Source organism: Canis lupus, chromosome 10, assembly GCF_011100685.1.
Source record: "Canis lupus familiaris isolate Mischka breed German Shepherd chromosome 10, alternate assembly UU_Cfam_GSD_1.0, whole genome shotgun sequence".
NCBI lineage: Eukaryota > Metazoa > Chordata > Mammalia > Carnivora > Canidae > Canis > Canis lupus.
In genome coordinates, this window is record NC_049231.1 from 18,536,775 (window position 1) to 18,555,549 (window position 18,775).

Consider the following 18,775-nt stretch of genomic DNA (forward strand, 5'->3'; position numbering starts at 1 on the left):
ACAGGGCCACGGGGTTTGGCTGATGGATCCTGAGAAGAATTTCAGGTAGAAAGAGCCTTGCCCCATGTTTCCAGCAAATGGAAGAGGAAGTAACACCTCCCACCAGTTGTACAGCAAAACCCTGACACGGCCGCCTGAGAAATCACCGGGAGGAGGACATCACAGAGGGATTGTCTTCCTGAGGACAGACGGAAGGATCCTCCAGGGAACACGCGCAGCAGGAGCCTGGCCCCAAGCAAACCCACATGATGCGTCATGGCCCAGTGTGCTTTATTGGGAGTGCAGAGCTGGTTCGTGTTCAGACACGTGTCAGTGGGATTTCCCTCATCACTAGAAAACGGGAAAAAACATAAAATCTTATTTATTGATGTAGAAAAACAATTTGGCAACACTTAACATGTATTCATGATAAAACTCAGAAATACAGGATGTAGTGAAACTTCAGCTTGATAAAAATCAGCTGCACTTTCCAGGAGGTAGCACCTTCCAGGTGGCATCACCCAGGTGGCACCTTTCAGGTAGCACCTTCCAGGTGGCATCATCCAGGTGGCACCTTCCAGGTAGCACCTTCCAGGTGGCATCATCCAGGTGGCACTTTTCAGGTGGCATCATCCAGGTGGCACCTTCCAGGTGGCATCATCCAGGTGGCATCATCCAGGTGGCACCTTCCAGATGACATCATCCAGGCGGCACCTTCCAGGTAGCACCTTCCAGGTGGCATCATCCAGGTGGCACTTTTCAGGTGGCATCATCCAGGTGGCACCTTCCAGGTAGCACCTTCCAGGTGGCATCATCCAGGTGGCACTTTTCAGGTGGCAACTTCCAGGTAGCACCTTCCAGGTGGCATCATCCAGGTGGCATCATCCAGGTGGCACCTTCCAGGTGGCACCTTCCAGGTAACACCATGCATACTACCGTGACTTGACTGTTTCCTCTGAAGATCAGGAACGCGGTCAGAACCTGCCCCCCCTGCATGGAGCAGCGCACTGACTGCGGGACAGCAAGGCCCTGAGACAAGGGCCACGAGTGCACTATATTCACACAGAAAGGACACAATTTTCTTCGTTTTTATTTTTATTTTTATTTATTTATTTATTTATTTATTTATTTATTTATTTATTTATTTATTTATTTATTTATTTATTTATTTTTCCTTTGTTTTTAGATCGCAGGATTGTCTATGTGGAAAATCCTGAGGTGTCTATGGGAGAACTATTAGCATGGTAACCGGGTCAACAGTAAAACCGTTGTGTTAGTGGAACCAGCAATAAATGGGTGGAAAGTGAGTTAAGGAACCCCATTTCGGGCCGCAGTGCGGCGTGTCAGGAGCGCGTCCCCGCAGGCTGCGTGGGGTCAGCGCGGGAGCTGCAGAGCTCTGCTGAGCGCAGTCAGCTCCGTGGCCAGAAAGCTCGGGAGCCGCCTCTGTGGGCTGGAGACACAGTGTTCGTGAGCTGACTGTTCTCTCCAGATTAATTTATCCCAACAGCCCGCGTATAAAACATGGAAATTGGCAAGCTGGTTCTAAAAAACATATTGTCCTGCCAAGGACCTGGAATACAACCAAACACTTTTCAAAAAGAAAAACTTTCTCACATCCGGTTCATGTGGATGTCTAACCATGTTTTGTGCTGGAAATTCTAAAGTTTCGTCTACTTCATCCCAGGTTGCGACATGCCTGTGTGAGGCCGGGACAAGCCACGGGGCCACCTGCCCGCCCTGCACTGCGCTCCGGGGCTGGTGGCTCCGGCCGGGATTCGGGATGACCCCTCCTGCCAATCCGCTGCTGAGGTGAGTGGCTCCGGAAGTCGCCGCAGAAGGAGACGTGAGGCCCGGGGTATCCTGAGTGTTGTCGGGCTCGGAGTGGGTGGCATGTGGCCTCATGCACTCATGTGCTCCAGCCGCCAGAGCTCGGCGGCCCGGCCCTACCTAAGGGCTGTGGGGAGCAACACACGTGGCCCACGCGTCCCAGTAGGTGGAGACAGGGCCCTCCCCTCCTCAGGCTCCAGGTGGTGCTCCTGGGTCTGCTGGTGTTTCAGAGGGTCACTTGTCTGGCCCGAGGGGGCACGGGCTGCTGCTGCTAGTACGCGGCTCTGTTTCCGAGCTTCCTGCTCGATCCCTTTGTCGCCAACATCCCATCACGATGCCTTGATGCCTACGTGGTATGCTGTCCTGCTACCCACGGGTGTTAAGAATTTTGACCAGGGATGATTCTGAACGCTGTAGGGACGTTCCCTGGTTTTCAGGAAAAGGCTCAGATTCTTCCTCACTGGCATCTCTAAGCATTTAACCCTGGGTTGTATGTGGGCTGTTGAGAGTTGGGCTCACAGTCAGTGGCCAAGGCTTGCAGGCTGCCCCTAGGGTGCCCCTCCCCTCATGGGATCCTGGAGGAGGGTCCTGGAGGAGGGAGCTGGAGGAGGGAGCTGCAGGAGGGTCCTGGAGGAGGGTCCTGGAGGAGGGAGCTGGAGGAAGGAGCTGGAGGAGGGTCCTCGAGGAGGGAGCTACAGGAGGGACCTGGAGGCGCTGCTAGGCCTGGCTGGAGGCTGGAACTGAGGCCCCTCCTCTCCCTCCTGCCTGCCCCTGAGGTCAGCGCAGAAGCAGTGGGTCCCCCACACCCAGGGCCAGGAGGGGTGCAGGTGGGCAGGAGGGGTGGTGGGACGAGGCATCTCTGAAGCTGTGGGGGGCCCGGAGGCCTAAGCGGGGCCGGCTGTGGGGGGACAGAGGGGACTCGCCTCACGCGCTGGGTCGGTTGACTCATCACAAGGGCAGGCCTTGCAGTCGGGGACGCGGCCCCGGAGCTCAGACCCTTGGGTGCCAGTGCGGTCGTGGGGAGCGAGCGTCACAGAGGTGGCCGTGCTGGGTCCTGGGGCGGTGACGATTTTGGGCCAAGGATCCAGCTGTGGATTGGCCGAGCCGAACTCCTTAAGGCTGATGGGATGGACACCCGCAGTCCCACGTGGGGCCTCGGGGAAACTGCGGCAACTGGGCTTCCTGAGTCCGGGTCAGGGCATCGGGACAGGATGTGAGAATCCCCGAAACTATCTTTTTCACTCTCTTTTCACAGAAGAAATTAGTGTAAAAGCTTAGGCTGATTTTATTTTTTTCCAGGAAGAGCAGAGAGCAGGGACCCATCCCGTCTCTGTGGGGAAATTTGTCCTCAGGACAGAGCGACATGGGGCATCTTGGGGTTTTTCATGAGCTGGGAGGCTGGGGAGTCTCACCTGCGGGGCCCCCATGGACTCTTCCAGCGTTACAGCCGCGCCGTCGTCTTCTTGCAACCACCAGGAAAACGGTCAAACTGCAAAGCAGCGAACACGAAACGGGAAATAAACATTTCTGATGTATGTTTTATATAATCAAGGTATTCCTTATTAAAAAGCCAAATTCTACATTCTTTTTGCTTATATATTTAAACAAAGATTAAAAAAAATAGTCTGCTAGAGTCAGCAAGTCTGCAGGGAGAAGATATTTTTATAACAATGGAAGGAATGTCAACTGGAACATCATTTTAAAGACTCATTTAACAAAATGAATCAAAATCTAAAAATAATAGTCTTCAATAATGTGCCTGTGGACTGTGGTTCTTTCATTGCAGTGGGTCTGGACCCTTATCCGCAAGGACTCGGGTCTTTAATATCGCAGAGGCCAGGTGCGCGTGGGTGACCTGCCCCGTGGTGACCAGGGGAGGTGACGGGCGTAGAGGGGACAGGGAGACCGCCCATCAGGTTGGAGGCTCTGCCCCTGGATCCGAAGCCTGGCTGCCCTGGGCCCCGCGCTCGGTCGCACTTGAATATTTCCACGTGTAGACACGCAGGACGACCCCGAAATGCGGAGACTCAACTTACCGAGCGAAGTTGCAGGTGCGTTTCCTGTGACGCAGCATCGCATGGGGGTGGAGGGACCCAGGAGGGGGTGCGGGCTGGATGCTTCTGGAAGGTTTGAGAAAAGGCGTGGTGAGAGGAGCCTGTAAAGGCTTTATCATCTCCGCTCCGGGTTTCCACTCTCCTCGGAACCATCTACGGGAGGGAGGCCCCAGAGGCTCCAGCAGGAGGAGCGTTTTCAGAGTTTCCTTCTAGAACCTGGGGTGGTGGGTGGGCCCTTGTCGGACATCACGGGTGCACCCGCGATGACCGTGCGGGGTCGGGCCAGGAGAGGAGCGAGGGTCTGGCCTGTCCTCCCGCAGGCGGATTTGGAGCCCCTCCCCGCTCCCTGTAGACACGCGTTTCCACCTTCCCATCCTCCACCTCATCCCTGCCCTGCCCGATACCTTGGCTGCGTCGGCCCGGAGCCTGGAGCCCACGGGAGAGTTGCCTGGCGGATGCTGAACCTGGGAGGAAAGAATCCGATTCAGGGGGTCTTGCCGAAAATCTGTGTTTACTTTAAAAACAACATTGATCTGGCTTTTCCTGATACTGTTTGCATTTTCTCTTTTTAGAAATATTCTGAGGACAGCCCGGGTGGCTCAGTGGTTTAGCGCCGCCTTCAGCCCAGGGCCTGACCCTGGAGACCCTGGATCGAGTCCCATGTGGGGCTCCCTGCATGGGGTCTGCTTCTCCCTCTGCCTGTGTCTCTACCTCTCTCTCTCTCTCTCTCTGTCTCTCATGAATAAATAAATATTAAAAAAAAAGAAATATTCTGATGACGTGTGGTCCCTGTGCTGTCAACCCAGCTCGCTGCCCCCGCTGTTTCCAGGACGTGGTCAGCAGGGTCAGGGAGGGCGCGCAGGGGTGTGGGTGCGTGGGGCACGGACGGTGCTCCTCGGTGCCTTCGCCGTCCACACACGATTCGCCCCAAGTGCCGGGCTTCCTGTGCTCCGGGCTCCTCCTTGTTGCACAGCCCGTAGACTCCGCGAGGTGAGAGGTTTTAAAACACTCAGAACTTAACAGAGCAGAACTCCGGGTGGTCTACATCGCAGGCCTCTCTGAGCGCAGATGGGTCTTGCCCGCTGCCAACCAGCAGCCGGCGCTGGGGACCGATGGCTGTGAAGACGGGTCGTGGCCTCAGGGCTCCATGGCCAGCTTGCCCCCCTCCCTGTCCCTGCTGCAGCTCCGGGGGAGGGTCTACACTGGGTCTACACTGGCGTGAGCCCCAGCCAGTGACGGCGACGGCCGTGCAGGGGTCCCTGTGAGCGGGACGTGTACGTCTCCATGTGAGAGGCGGCGGGGGGCGGGCGGGCAGGTCAGCGCCCCTCGTGTCTCCGGGGGCGGGCTGTCACCCCGGCCTCTGAGTGGCGCTCTGGTCCCGCCACATGGGCAGAGGCGGCTCTGGAGGTGAGCACACAGGTGGGGGCTGCCTTGCTCACGGGGCCCACGTCCTCAGAGCCCACCACCCATGGTTTCAAAGTCCTCACTCTGGTGGCAGATTGTGTCTCGAGCTTGGCTGTGCTCCCTACGGACCCGTGGTGGGCGCGTTGCTCCTTGAGGCACAGAGGACACTGCACACGGATCAGACACCCGTGCCGGAGACAGTCGAGCGCAGAAGGACTTACAGACACACCTTTACGGCCCGACACCTGCTCGGCTTCTCACTCAGCTTCTCTGCTGACCTGACCCTGACCTCTTGCTGCTCCCAGTTCTCCACTGACCTGACCTTGACCCCCGCCACTCCCTGTTCACTGCTGACCTAACCTTGACCTTCCACCAATCCCAGTTCTCTGCTGACCTGACCTAGACCTCTCGCTGCACCTGGTTCTCCTCTGACCTGACCTTGACCTCCCGTTAATCCCGTTCGCTGCTGACCTGACCCTGACCTCCTGCTGCTCCCAGTTCTCCGCTGACCTTGACCTCCCATTAATCCCTGTTCTCTGCTGACCTGACCTTGACCTCTCACTGCACCTGATTCTCTGCTGACCTAATCTTGACCTTCCACTCCTCCTGGTTCCCTGTTGACCTGACCCTGACCTCTGGCTGCTCCCAGTCAGTCAGGTCCCCCTCCTCCCTTCAGGCGCCCACCCCCGAGTCCCCGCTGAGCGGTGACCTCCTTCCGCTCTCGGCCAGGGGTGTGTTGGAGGCGAGCGTGGCTGCCCCGCGGTGGCGCAGGGGAGATTCCCGCTGCTTCTCCAGGGAAGCAGGAGGTGGATTCATTCCTCTTGCTCGCGGTGAGGGCAGGAGCAAGAAGCTGAGTGCGTGGGGACACCACCCGTGACCAGCAAGGAAGCCACGCCTGGAACAAAGGCCCGCGGGAGGCTCCGTAGAGAAATCCAGAAGAAACGGATATTTGGTGACATCACTGATCCTCTGATGACCTCAGACACCAGGCTCTTGTGAACTCTGGGATTTTAATTCTTGTGAATTAATAAACTTCCTCTACGTTTGATACATGTAAGATAATATATGTGACATAAGTCACAAAACATTGTGTTAAAAAAACTAGCGTCCAGCCTGAGATCGTGGGTATCGTCTGTGTTTGTGTTTCTGTTCAGTTATGTGTCTTTCCCGCTGATGGTTTGGCTCCGTGTCACTAACAACCCTCAATTTGCCGCTTTTTTCAGTTTCTATGGTGTCTTGTGCTGAACAGATGTTCATATTTTAATGTAATTATATTAATAAATGTCTAATTTTATGGTTAGTGTTTTATATTTGTTTATTTGCTTTAAGCAATCGTTCCCAGGCATGAGGAGACCTTCTGTTATCATCTCAAGAACCGCCTTTTGTGGCTGCCCGTCTGCACGGAGTCAGGTCTCCCGTGCGAATTCTGTGTGCTGCATGTTTCTGGTCGGCCGCATTTGTTGGGTTAAGGAAGATTTATTCTTTTTTTTTTTTAAATGATTTTATTTATTTATTCATGAGAGACAGAGAGAGAGAGAGAGAGAGAGAGAGGCAGAGACACAGGCAAAGGGAGACGCAGGCTCCATGCAGAGAGCCTGACGTGGGACTCGATCCCGGAACCCTGGGATCAGGCCCTGAGCCAAAGGCAGACACTCAACTGCTGAGCCACCCAGACATCCCAGGACGATTTATTCTATCACTGTTTTTCTAAGAGCTTTTTTAAAATCGTGATTTTTGAAATCATAAATAAATACTCGGTTTTATAAGATAATCTTTTGCATACACCAGGGTAATCGTAACATCCTCATTCCTTCTTAATAAGTAAATTTGCTGAGTGATAATTATATATTTTTTGCATATAAAGCCACTCTTGTATGTCTTAGATGAATCAAACACATATTTTTATTGATTATGAGATAATTCTACCCCTGTTTTGCTTGGACTTTTAACATCTATACTTTGTTCTGTTACCAGACTTCTGGGAGCCCACTGAAGGATTTAGAGGATATTTATTTCTTTGCAAGTTTTTATTAGCACAGGATGGCCTGTCCCTGGAAGGTGACGTACGTGCTACGTTTATTCACTGTTTGTAGGACTATGAGAATTTCTATTTTTTCTTAAGTAAATTTTGATGCTTTTGAGAATCGTGTATTTTATTCCAGTTTTCAAATGCACAAAGCTGTTGCTCTCTCCACCTTCCCGTGTTCGCTGCAGCGAGCCGGTCTCCCCACCTCCTGATGAACAATGTCTGATCGCCTCTGGTCGCCTCTCCTAGTCTCCGACCTAGCGGGAGACTGTGTATTTGCTGGGTCTCTTCATAGGACACACCAGGTCGTCTGTCCTCCTGGGTGTTCTTCCCCTAAAGCCCCGTTAGGCTCACTTACGTCCCGTTTCTCTCATGGTCTGCACCTTGGTTTCTGTGTCCCAGGGTTACATTCTGTACCTTTCCTCACAGCAGTGTCGCCCAATCTCACGCGAGCTGATTCCTGCTTCATGCACTGTCGCTCGCTGCTCAGTATTGTTTTCTTCCCTCCGCAATGTGCTTTTTGAGCCTTTTGTTGGTTAGGACTGTGTTTATCATCTCAAACCTGTGGTATTTATTTATTTATTTATTTTTATTTTATTTTATTATTTATTTCTTTATTATTATTTTTTTGAAACCTGTGGTTTTAAAAATCATACCTGTTGTGGGTGCCTGGGGGGCTCAGTTGGTGATGCATCTGCCTTCAGCTCAGGTCATGATCTCAGGGTCCCGGGAACGACTTCCGCATCGGGCTCCGAGCTTCTCTCTCTGCTCCTCCTCCTGCTCGTGCTCTCTCTTTCTCTGTCTCAAATAAATAAATAAAACCTTAAAAAAAAAATCGTGCCTGCTGATTACTGACTTCTCACGTAGCCGTCGGTGACGCCCACGCGTGCTCCTGCAGACTCCTCACCCTTGGGCGCGTGGTATGATGGTGCCGACTCTCGTTTATGGAGGTGTTTCCTTGTGTGATGGGGAGTTTCGGATGGGAGCTCGTTTCCTCTGGAAGCCACGAAGGTCATATTGAGAATGACCCTCCGAAGATGACTGTGCTGGTTTTGGTAAACACCGGTGTGACCCCGGGGTCACTTCTGTCCCCCCGTGTAGACACGGCTGTGTCTGGAGGCCTCCGTGTCTGCCTCCCCTCTGTGTCCGGGCCTGAGTCACATCCCTGGTGTCCCTCCTGTGGCCACCTGCCACCCGCTGTTGCTGCCACCTCCCTTCGAGGCCCGCTTTCCGATCCCTCCATTACTCCCTGGGTCCTTAGAAGGAAACATGTGGGATCTTCCTCTGACTCTCCTGTGATGAAAGGGTCTTAGTTGTGTCGATTTTCTTGCAACCAAAGATGCTGGTTGGTCCAGTCCCGCTGACACCTCACGTCCGCCCGGCGGTTGTCGGCAGACCTGAGACCACTCCTGTGGCCAGTCTGCAACCTTGTCAACAGTGCCCCCCCGCAAAGCCTGCACACCCTCGTGGATGGTATGTCAGAGACCCGCTCAGTGGGTGGGTAGGCGGGTGAATGCACCCAGTGCCCTGCGGGGCCTTGTGGCAGGATCTTCAAGGTGACCGCGGGGGACAGTGAGTCATTGTGACCCGCGTTCTGACTCCACATCACAAGTGTGTTTTTGCTGAACTGGATCCGCCACGTGTCAGGTTAGCTGAGTCCTGCGTCAGTAGAATTAAGAGTTCATTTGAATTACAAGTACTTCTGAGGTTATTGATCTTGAGATTAATTCTTGCTGACCATTCTTTTGGCAAAGTTATTATAATGCAGCGATTAGGCTTTATCGTGAAAATAGGGTATGTAACATGTTAATGGGCTTATCCCATCTCATAATTTAATAACACGCATCGATATTACTCCCGGTGGCCTGTCCCATCCTCAGCGTGTGTTCAGTGATGTACGGGCCGAACTGTGTTTTCCAAAAGATACGTTGGCGTCCAGGCCCCAGAAACTCTGAGTGTGACCTTAGTCGGAAATGAGGTCTTTGCAAAAGTGACCCAGTTGGGGTGAGTCCCTGGTGTCGGAGGGACCGCAGTGTAGTGACTGGTGTCCCCCTAGGATGAGTGGGCATGGGGCAGGCAGAGGGATGCACGGGGGCAGAGGTCGGGTGCTGTGTCTGGAGGCCACGGGGCCCCTGGGAAGGTGGGCACCACCACGAGCTGAGACCCAGTGATGGGTGCTCCTGCTGGGCCTTCCAAGGGACACCACGGTGCTGCCCACACCCGGATTTCGGACACCTGGCCCCCGGGAGTTGTGTACGCCACCTCGTGTGTGCCCTGGGGAACCCGTCTGGGTGTGCCCCGTACTGCCCTCCTCCTCTGGCGGCAGGAGGCTCATGGCCCGGCCCGGCCCTGGAAGGTGGATGGGCCAAGTACGATCGCAGCCTTGACCCGGTTGTGCCTCTGTGCACCTGTCTTGTGATCATCACGGTGCAGCCTGCCAAGCGCTTCGGTGGAGTTGGGGTTCCCCCCACAACGCCCCCCTTTGTATGTGTTCCTGTGATTCGTCTTTGGCCAGCCTGTGCACCAGGCGTGGCTGGTGGTTCCCGCTGGAGGCCCGTGGCACGCGCAGGACTCCAGGCCCCACCGGCGAGGTCGGCACATCCACGCCCGACTTTCCTCCCCCTGTGGTCACAAGCGGAGATGTCTGTGTCTTTGGCCTGAACAATGTGGAGAAACCGACAGACGCGCAGCATGGGACCCGTGTGGCCGTGGCTCGCGACTCCCCGCGCCCACCTCTCCACTTCTTTGGTGCAAGATGGAGACAATCTTGTTAAGTCTCCGGCTTGTTTGTGAAGCATTAAGTAAAGTGACATCCACAATGTGAAGCCATCCACAAACGGCAATTTCTTATTGAAGTGTATGATCCCTTGCGAACGCGTTTGGGTGTGTTCTTAACGTCACAAACTCAGTACTGGCACCGAAATCATGGCAATGACAACAGAAAGAGCCCCTTCCTTTGGGGGCACTGATACGAGTGTAGGATTGGAGAGAGAACTTGCCTGAACTGGGATGGGCAGCTGCAGATTTGTGGACTCGGTGCCCTCAGATGCCCGCCCCAGGGGGCGCTGCAGGGCTGCAGGGATGGTCCCGGTGCGGGAGCCCAGGGCCATGAGGGAAGTGGGGGTGGGGCGGGTGGCAGGGTCTTTGGGCAACTCTGTCCTGGGAGAGCCGGGGGTGGGGCTCCTCAGGGGGACGGGGCTCCGAGTGCAGACTTGGCTTGGGTCCCCACTGGCGCCCAGCTGCCCTGGTAAACATCCTAGAAGTGGCTCCAGGGCCAGGTGTGTCAGAGGTCAGGCGGGTGGACTGGAGGAGGGACGTGCGGACACTCCGGGAGTCCCAACAGGGGCCGGTGGCCTCTTGGGGCAGCGGGCTGTGATTCCAGGAACTTCCGAGAGGTGCCCATATCCGTGTGCAGAGGGACGTGACTCCAGCTTCCCCAGCTTCCCCAGCAGCAGCTGAGAGGGGAGCAGGATTAAGTGCGCACCGTTGGGGGGAGCGGGCCGTCCTTCCCCGCTCCTCGGTCCCCTCGCCGCCTCCACGCACGCACTCCGAGCAAGAACCGTGATGACACAGCGGTGGACCCGAGTGCGCCTGGGGGCTGGGCGCAGTGCACACGCAGCCCCGCACATGCCTTCCACGCCCTGTGATGTGTGTTTGCAGAACCCGCGGGGAATGTCGCTGTGGGACAGGCTGCGTGGGCCCCTCACGGCGCCCACGGTATAGTCAGGGCGAAGCTGTGCTGATAGAAAACCTGCGGGTTCCCAGAGGCCCGGGAGGCTGTGCTCGGCTCTCCGAGCACTGGGCGTCTGGGCGCTGGAGCCTCAGCCCTGGGGTTTCCCGACCTCAGGTCCCACAGTAACCAGCTTGCCCTTAGCCTGACGCTGCACCCGCTTGCCCTCAACGCTGCTTGTTCAGAGCTGCAAGGTCCCCCCCCCCCCCACCACGGACCATGCCCGCCTGACATCCCTGTTGCCATCCGTGGGTGCAGGGACGAACGTTCCCCTCCAAACCTGGGCAGCCCGCGAGTGCCCCGAGCTCCGTCCACACCTGGGACACCGCAGAGCCCCTAGCTCCACGTCCGGCTGCCCCGGGGCCACGTGGGGGCTGTGTCCCCAGCAAAGAGACCTCCTCCTTGCAAGAAGAGCTCGCAGAGGCTGTCCGGCAGCGGCGGAAGGGCAGGCGGGCTCTCCCCGAGGGTGGCCCAGCACTAGCGTCCACTCTGGTGAGGACCCGCCTCTGCTGCCCGGCAGCCACGTCCTGCATCGGTGACGCGGTTTAAGGTCCTCTGCTCCTGCTGCCATCGCGGGAAGGCAGGTGAGCAGCGGCGGCCGGCGGCAAGCTCTGTGCACCACCGTTAAGGCCTCAACTGCACTTTTCCGGACCATTAACAATTTGCTAATATTGTTTTAGCTTGCAAATTAGAGCGGCTCCGCGGCACGGGGGGTTCCGTGCCTGTCATCAATCAGATGCAGACTCCTCATGCGTGAGATGAAGAACGATTTCTAGTCTTCGAGGCTCAGGCAGCAATTACCGAAACCAAAAGTTGGGGGGGGAGGGCACGTCCCTCCGAAGCGCTGTTAGCACTGCTGTCAGCTTGATTTCTCGACACAGGACAGCGAAACTACGCGGGCCTCAGGTAGGGGGACCTGCAGGTTTCTGTTAGAAGGAAATGGCAGCTGTGAGAAGCCAGAGACACTGGGCACTGGAGAGGGACCCGGGGTCAGCGGGCACTCAGACCCGCAGCGTCTCTCACACTTGACACCATGAGCCATCTTGGGGGATCCCTGAGGATGTGGACGACTTGGAAACCTCGTAACCCCCCAGCCTCCTGACGATGGGCACCAGCATCTTTTCCTGTTGAAGATTTAGATGTTTCTTATCAGTTTTGTGCCATTTTAGTTAGGAACGTGGTCCAGAGAGGGCGCTGGGACGCCAGAGGTCTGTGTTCAAATGCTGGCTCTGGCGCTCGGAGCTCTCTGCTACTATGGTTTCTTTTCTTTTTAAAAAGGATTTTATTTATTTATTCATGAGAAACACAGAGAAAGGCAGAGACACAGGCAGGGGGAGAAGCAGGCTCCCTGTGGGGAGCCCGATGCCAGACTAGATCCTGGGACCCCGGGGTCACACCCTGAGCCCAAGGTGGATAGTCAATCACTGAGCCACCCAGGTGCCCCTACAATTTTTGTTATTATCGAACTTCCCGCAATGACTATAACACGGTCCCATCAGGATTTGGGGTCTTCAGGATGGCAAGCCAAGGCGTGACTGCTGCCCGTGCTGGACTCAGGGTGTCGGGAGCCTTGGAGTCCTTGATCCAGGTCAGGCGCAGGGTCTTCCTCGGCATTCTGCAGAGATTGTAGATATTCCACCATTCGATGCTCTCACGCACCCTCTGAGGCAGGCCCTGACCCCGCTCCTCCTTCCTAAGGCTGAACTGCGTCCCCCCAAATCCTCGTGTTGAAGCCCTGACTCCCAGGACCTCAGAACATGACTGAATTTGGAGACAGGGTTTTTAAAGAGGTGATTGGGGTAGAAGGAGGCCCTGGGGGGTGGCCCCTAATGCATATGGTCCTTGTCCTTGTAAGAAGAGGAGGCCAGGACACAGACATGCACATGGACAGACACGGGGAGGGACGGTGTCTACACGGCAAACGGGCCTCAGGAGAACCAGCTCCATCTACTCCCGGATCTCAGACCTCTGGCCTCCAGGAACTGGGTGGCAAAAAGAACCCATTGTTTGCGTCCTCGTCTGTGGTATGTGTTGTGGTCGCCCCAAGGGACCCGATGCCGTCCTGTTTTGGAAGCGAGGATGCAGAAACGTGAAGGATGAAGGGCCCCAGGCTTCCATGCTGAGGGCAGAGCCTAGGCTCTAGCTGGGCAGCGAGGGCAGGGTCTGCACAGGGAACAGCTCCAGCCGCTGCCCCGGGGACGGGCTCACCAGGCTTTGGAGATCGGACGTGTGTTCACGGTGGGGTGGCGCCAGGCCTGCATCCCGATGGCCCCTGTGAGGACTTGGGTGCCCAAGCGTCCTCGGGCCTGTGTTCGCCTGTTCTTCCATGGACAGCACTGCCTCCTGCAGGCCGCAGCCCCAGGCGGGCCTGTGTGTCCACCCCACACCTTCCCGGGTCCTCATGTCTGCGCACAGATGCCCGTGTGTGGTGTGTCCGGTTTGCCTGTCCCGCCCACGCCATACATGTTCCTGCTCTTGTTCAGTGGAAGCGAGAAGTCGTCGCTTAGCACGAGGAGGGGTGGAGGGAGCTGTGCTGAAAGCAGGGTCACCCGCGCTCTGCGCTCCTCCCCCACCCTCCGATGCTCTTGACCAACAATTTCCCTTTCACTTTGTCTTTGCTTAATGCTTCCGGGGTTGGATTTCTTTCCCGTTCCTTCACTGCGTCTCCTCCTCCTCCTCATTTCTTTTTCTTCTCTTTCCGCTGGACTTTCTGGCCCACTTGTCTCAGTCTGACTGTTGCTGTTGGCTTTAGAGGATTTCATCTTTCACAGACGTTAGTTCATCAGCTACGATCTCTGCACTTCCTTTCAGCGTGTTCTAACGTCGCCAATATTTCCTGTCCATGGTCTGCTTCAAGTGCTTTTAAAATAAAAGAGGCCCTCCCTGCAAAACGTGTGAAATATATTCTCGATTTTATTTTGCATCTTTTTTATGACCAAGTCGTCAACCTTCTGGAGCGTCACCTGTATTAAGGGGCGCTCCGCCCGCCGAGGGTGAGCCAGCACCACTTGATGAATAACCCAGCTTCGGGCACCGTGACTTAAAATAATGCCCTTTTATTTTTTATTTTTTTAATAATAAATTTATTTTGTATTGGTGTTCAATTTGCCAACATACAGAATAACACCCAGTGCTCATCCCATCAAGTGCCCCCCTCAGTGCCCGTCACCCATTCACCCCCACCCCTCACCCTCCTCCCCTTCCACCACCCCTAGTTCGTTTCCCAGAGTTAGGAGTCTTTATGTTCTGTCTCCCTTTCTGATATTTCCTACGTGTTTCTTCTCCCTTCCCTTATATTCCCTTTCACTAAATAATGCCTTTTTAATTTTGACAAAGTGAGACCTACCAAATTTGGTCATTTATCTCACAGAAATACCCAGATCCCCTCTGGCCAGTCAAGAAGCAGATGCAGCGCGACGGAGGGAGAGCACCCGTGGGGCAGGCCGGGGACACGGGGCACCAGCGTTACATTAAGGTCACCGTACAGACTGCATTAGAAGCGGCCGAGCGCAGGTGCAGCCACTGTGACTGAACCCGAGCAGCAGTGAAGGGTCAGTGGAGGGACGGGCCTGAGAAACGTCGGGTTCTTGTAGCTTAGGGCCTTCAGGTCGGACTCTATTGATACACTTGGCCTCAAAAGCCCCTAGAGGCAGAACCTATAATCAGTACGATTGACGGGGTTGAAAAACCGATTGTATCTTCATTGAAAAATTAAAAATGTACAATGTGTGATCCCAATGAACATATTCCAGTCAAACCGAGATGAAGATGATGTGTTGGGGCAATGTCTTATCTCCCTAAGTCTTGAAATTTGACGGAAGGATTAACCTGGTCCAACAAAGTGAGCTCCCCTCCTGGTCGATTGGAGGCTCAAGAGAACGGCATGATTTCGAGGGAGATACCTGCGTGGAGACACGGAGCCCATGAGGTGCTGAGCCCAGGGCTGCGGCGGGAAGCGCAGGGAGCCTGCGTCTGTGTCGGAGAACAACGGGAGGGTGCTCCCGGGCTCTGGGGGTCTTTCCCAAGGACACATCCGGGACCGCTGAGCATCAAGGTGACTGTGGACACAAGGAGACCCTGAGTGCACAGGGTGGCAGCTGAACTGGTGGGGCCGGGGTGGGGCAGGGGGCTGGCGGGAGGCTCGTTCTGGGGGGTCGAGTGGTGGGGGCTGGGGCAGCAGGGTCCAATGGGAGCTGAATTTAGAGGGGGGGTTTAGACTTTGTATTTTGAAATACTTTCAGACTTTAAAAAATGCAAAAAGTGAAAAATAAATTAAGGAAAATACGGAATCATAAAAAAGGCCTTTAATAAGAAAAAAAGAGAGTAAGGAATTAAATTACACGTAGAAGGCAGATGGTGAAAACATCCCCCCGAAATCCTGTGTTCTAAGTGTCTCCTGTTTGTCAGTGGTGTAAATACAATAATTAAGGGAAAAAAAATCTGGCTGCATGAAAACAACCACTATAGACTACTCACAAGAGACACAGTTTTTAATCAGGACATGGGAAATTTGAGAATGGATACTAAAAGGAAGGAAAAAAATAGGTACCACGGGAGCCCTCGCTAAGGGATGGGGATGGCTCTGCAGACACCAGACAGAGCCGCCTTGGAGGTGAAACCTGTCATTAGAGATAAAAGGAACAGCTCATCAGGACAAAAGGGACAATTCAGCAGGAAGTAAGACAACCGCACGTGCCTGGGGATTTACAAACTTATGCATTTATAAAGAAATAGGAACCAAACCCACCCTCTGGGAGACTGCTGGGAGGAAGAGTTAGAGCGGAGGATCCTCATCACCTGGGGCACTGATAGCGACATTGACATCGCACCTGAGAGCACCTGAGAGCACCTGAGAGCAGCTGAGCATGCCTGAGCACACCTGAGAGCACTTGAGAGCACGTGGGAGCACTTGAGAGCACCTGAGAGCACCTGAGTGCACCTGAGCATAACTGAGTATACCTGAGTGCATCTGAGAGCACCTGAGAGCACTCAAGAGTAACTGAGAGCACCCAAGAGCACTTGAGAGAACCTGAGTGCACCTGAGAGCATCTGAGCCTACCTGAGTATACCTGAGTGCACCTGAGTGTGTACCTGAGCACAACTGAGAGCACCTGAGTGTATCTGAGCATATCTGAGTGTACCTGAGAGCACCTGAGTGTACCTGAGAGCACCTGAGCCCACCTGGGTCATGGGGGAGCCCCTTCTTTCTCCTTCTCCTGTTCTGCTCACCTGCCCATGGAGCAAGTCCCCTCGGAGGCAAAGGACAGAAACCGGAACCACCCTCTGGCCTCTGAGAACTGAATGGGAGTCAGCAGGGGATGAGCTCACTCCTGCACTTGATGATGTGACACAGCCAAGGAGGAAAGAAGTCACAGAGCAAGTGGCGGCAGGTGCTGGGTGTTGGCATGACGGGGAAGCCCAGTGCGACCCTCCCGCTCTGCCCACCGGGCCTTTCCTAGCTTGGGTGGGTTAGGAAGGTTTGCCAGGGGGCATCTGCAGCTCTGTCGCGTGCCCTGGCCATGGGCGCCCCTCTTCCCAGCCCCGGGGGAGCCTGCGCGGGCGGGTGGTCAGCCAGCCCGGTGCTTGGCGTCCAGCAAGTGGCCCTGGGGCGTCTCCCGCCCCCATCTCCGTGCACCCCGCTCCATGAAGAGCTGCTGGAAGACGTGTCTTCGGCAGAGTGAGCGTGAGGGGGGGCTCCTTTCTCCAGATCACATCGGATCCCTTCCCCGGTGGGAGCCCCTCACGCTCCCCCCACCCCTCATCTCACTGCTTCCCCTCTGCCGGACCACCGCCCATGCCCCCAGAGCTGACCTGCCTCCTGTCCGACGCCCAGTCCCCGCCCACACCCGCACGCTGCTTCGTGGGCACACGTGGGGTTGTGTTCCTGCCCCCGAGCCAACCTCAAAGCTTGTTGAGCAAACTCCACACACCGTGCGGTGACCCTCAGCACTGGCGGTCCAGTCCCGCTGGTCCCTGCATCCCTGTCCCCTCTGTCCCTGCCCCCAGCTCCGTACTGAGCCCGGCTCCTCCGCCCATGGCTCAGGCCAGCAGGTGCTTCCACCCGCAGCGCTGGCTGCCTTCATCCCCATGACCGAGGTGTCCAGGCCGTCTTCCCCGACACCCCAACCCTGCCCTGCAGGTGACGCCCATGGGCTCAGAAGCCTCTGTGACCTCTCAGGTGGGCGCCTCGGTGTCCTCAGACAGGGCGGGCCGCCTCTGGGCTTGAGTTTTCTCATCGGTGAAGGGGCACTGGGGGCCAGTGAAGATGCAGCTCGACCACGCAAAGTCCCCGCCAGCACCCAGCGCGGAACAGCCGCACGGGCAGGTGTTAGCTGTTGTTACTATCACGGTTCACCACGTGCTACTGTGGCCAGAGAGGGCCCGGGGCGGGGGACAACGTACTCAAGCGCTGAGCACAGTGTCTGGGGCCCAAATGTTACAAACACCAGTTCCATGAGTCATTATTCCGTTGAGTGCCCCTCTGTCTTCTTGCTGGAGGCCTGCGGGGTTATGCGTCTCACACCCAGCAGACCCGGACGCCGGAGGCCCTGGCCTGCAGGCAGAGGCTCCCCCAGAGCTGGGATGGCGCGGCTGCAGCCTGGGAGCCACACGAGCCCTGCCTAGGCGACCGAGTCAGAGGACGTCCCGTTCGCGTGTTCACAGCCGGGATGTGTGCGCACCCAGCAAGCAAAGCCCGGTGATTTTTCCTAAATTATCTTTCTGTAACATACGCTTGGTGCATCCTTGTAAAACATTTGGAAAACCCACACTCATGGAAAATACAAATTGCCATCACGTGGCTCTGTCCCCTGGGGGTAAATCATCGCTAAACGTCGGGTTAATTATTTCAATCATTTTTCATTCACAAATTTTACATCACGGACGGCTTGAAATGGATGAGAGTTTTTTGCCTGCTCCTACTCTTAAAATTAACCAAGGAAACGCTCCACGCTGTTCTGAGCGCAGACGCATCTCTGACGCGGCGCCGGGATGGCAGAGGGACGCGCCCGCGTCTAGCTCCCGGCTCCGACGCCCAGACACGGGCTCGTCCCGCATTTTAGCGCCTGCCCCGGGGCTGACCTGGCCGCACCCTGGGGCCGCCCTGGCTGCACTCTGGGGCCGACCTGGCCGCACCTGCGCCTTCAGCCTCCGCTCCGTCCTGTGAGCCGAAGGTTCGCACGTCTGTCTGCTTGCACCCCGCACACCTGGGGTGCTCATGCCCGCCCCGCGTGCCACCAGGCCTGCGCATGGAGGCCCGAGCTGGCCTGTGAGGAGTTGGCCTTGGGAGCAGAGCTGTGGGGTTCCCGCCAGCCTGGATCCACGGAATGGCCCAATGGACCCGTAGGCCCAGCTGAGAGATCGGACACATGTTCTTGTCGCCACCAGTTTGGGGAAGGCTTGTGGTGCAGAACCAGGTACGGCCACGTCCTGGGCCGGTGGGCTCAGGCACCCGGGGCCTGGTCTGCAGGACGGGGATGGTCACAGCTCCTCGGCACCTCGGCACCCCTCACCCCTTCCAAACCACATCCCAGGGCATCACTTTCAACTCCGAAGGGTCCTGTTTCTCACTATTCGGTGCTGTGTTTGTATCACCAGGTCACACCAGCTGCCGCACGAGATGAACGCTGCACTCCCGGTGGCCGAGTGACACAAGGGACGACCTCTCTCAGGTCGGGTCCAGATCAGAGGCTCTCTGTCCCCTCTGCAGGGAGCCCGGCTCCTGCCTCCGGGAGCTCTGCCACCGGCCTGTGTGGC

General features: G+C 56.0%; 1 long non-coding RNA gene across 1 annotated transcript; it reads left to right on the forward strand.

Annotated features, from left to right (window-relative positions):
* The first annotated feature begins 1,456 nt into the window (after nt 1-1,456).
* LOC102157253 lies at nt 1,457-4,491 on the forward strand. The gene is made up of 3 exons (XR_005365157.1): nt 1,457-1,788; nt 3,593-3,857; nt 4,433-4,491. It is a non-coding gene; the product is annotated as an uncharacterized LOC102157253 (long non-coding RNA).
* Nucleotides 4,492-18,775: the final 14,284 nt, after the last annotated feature.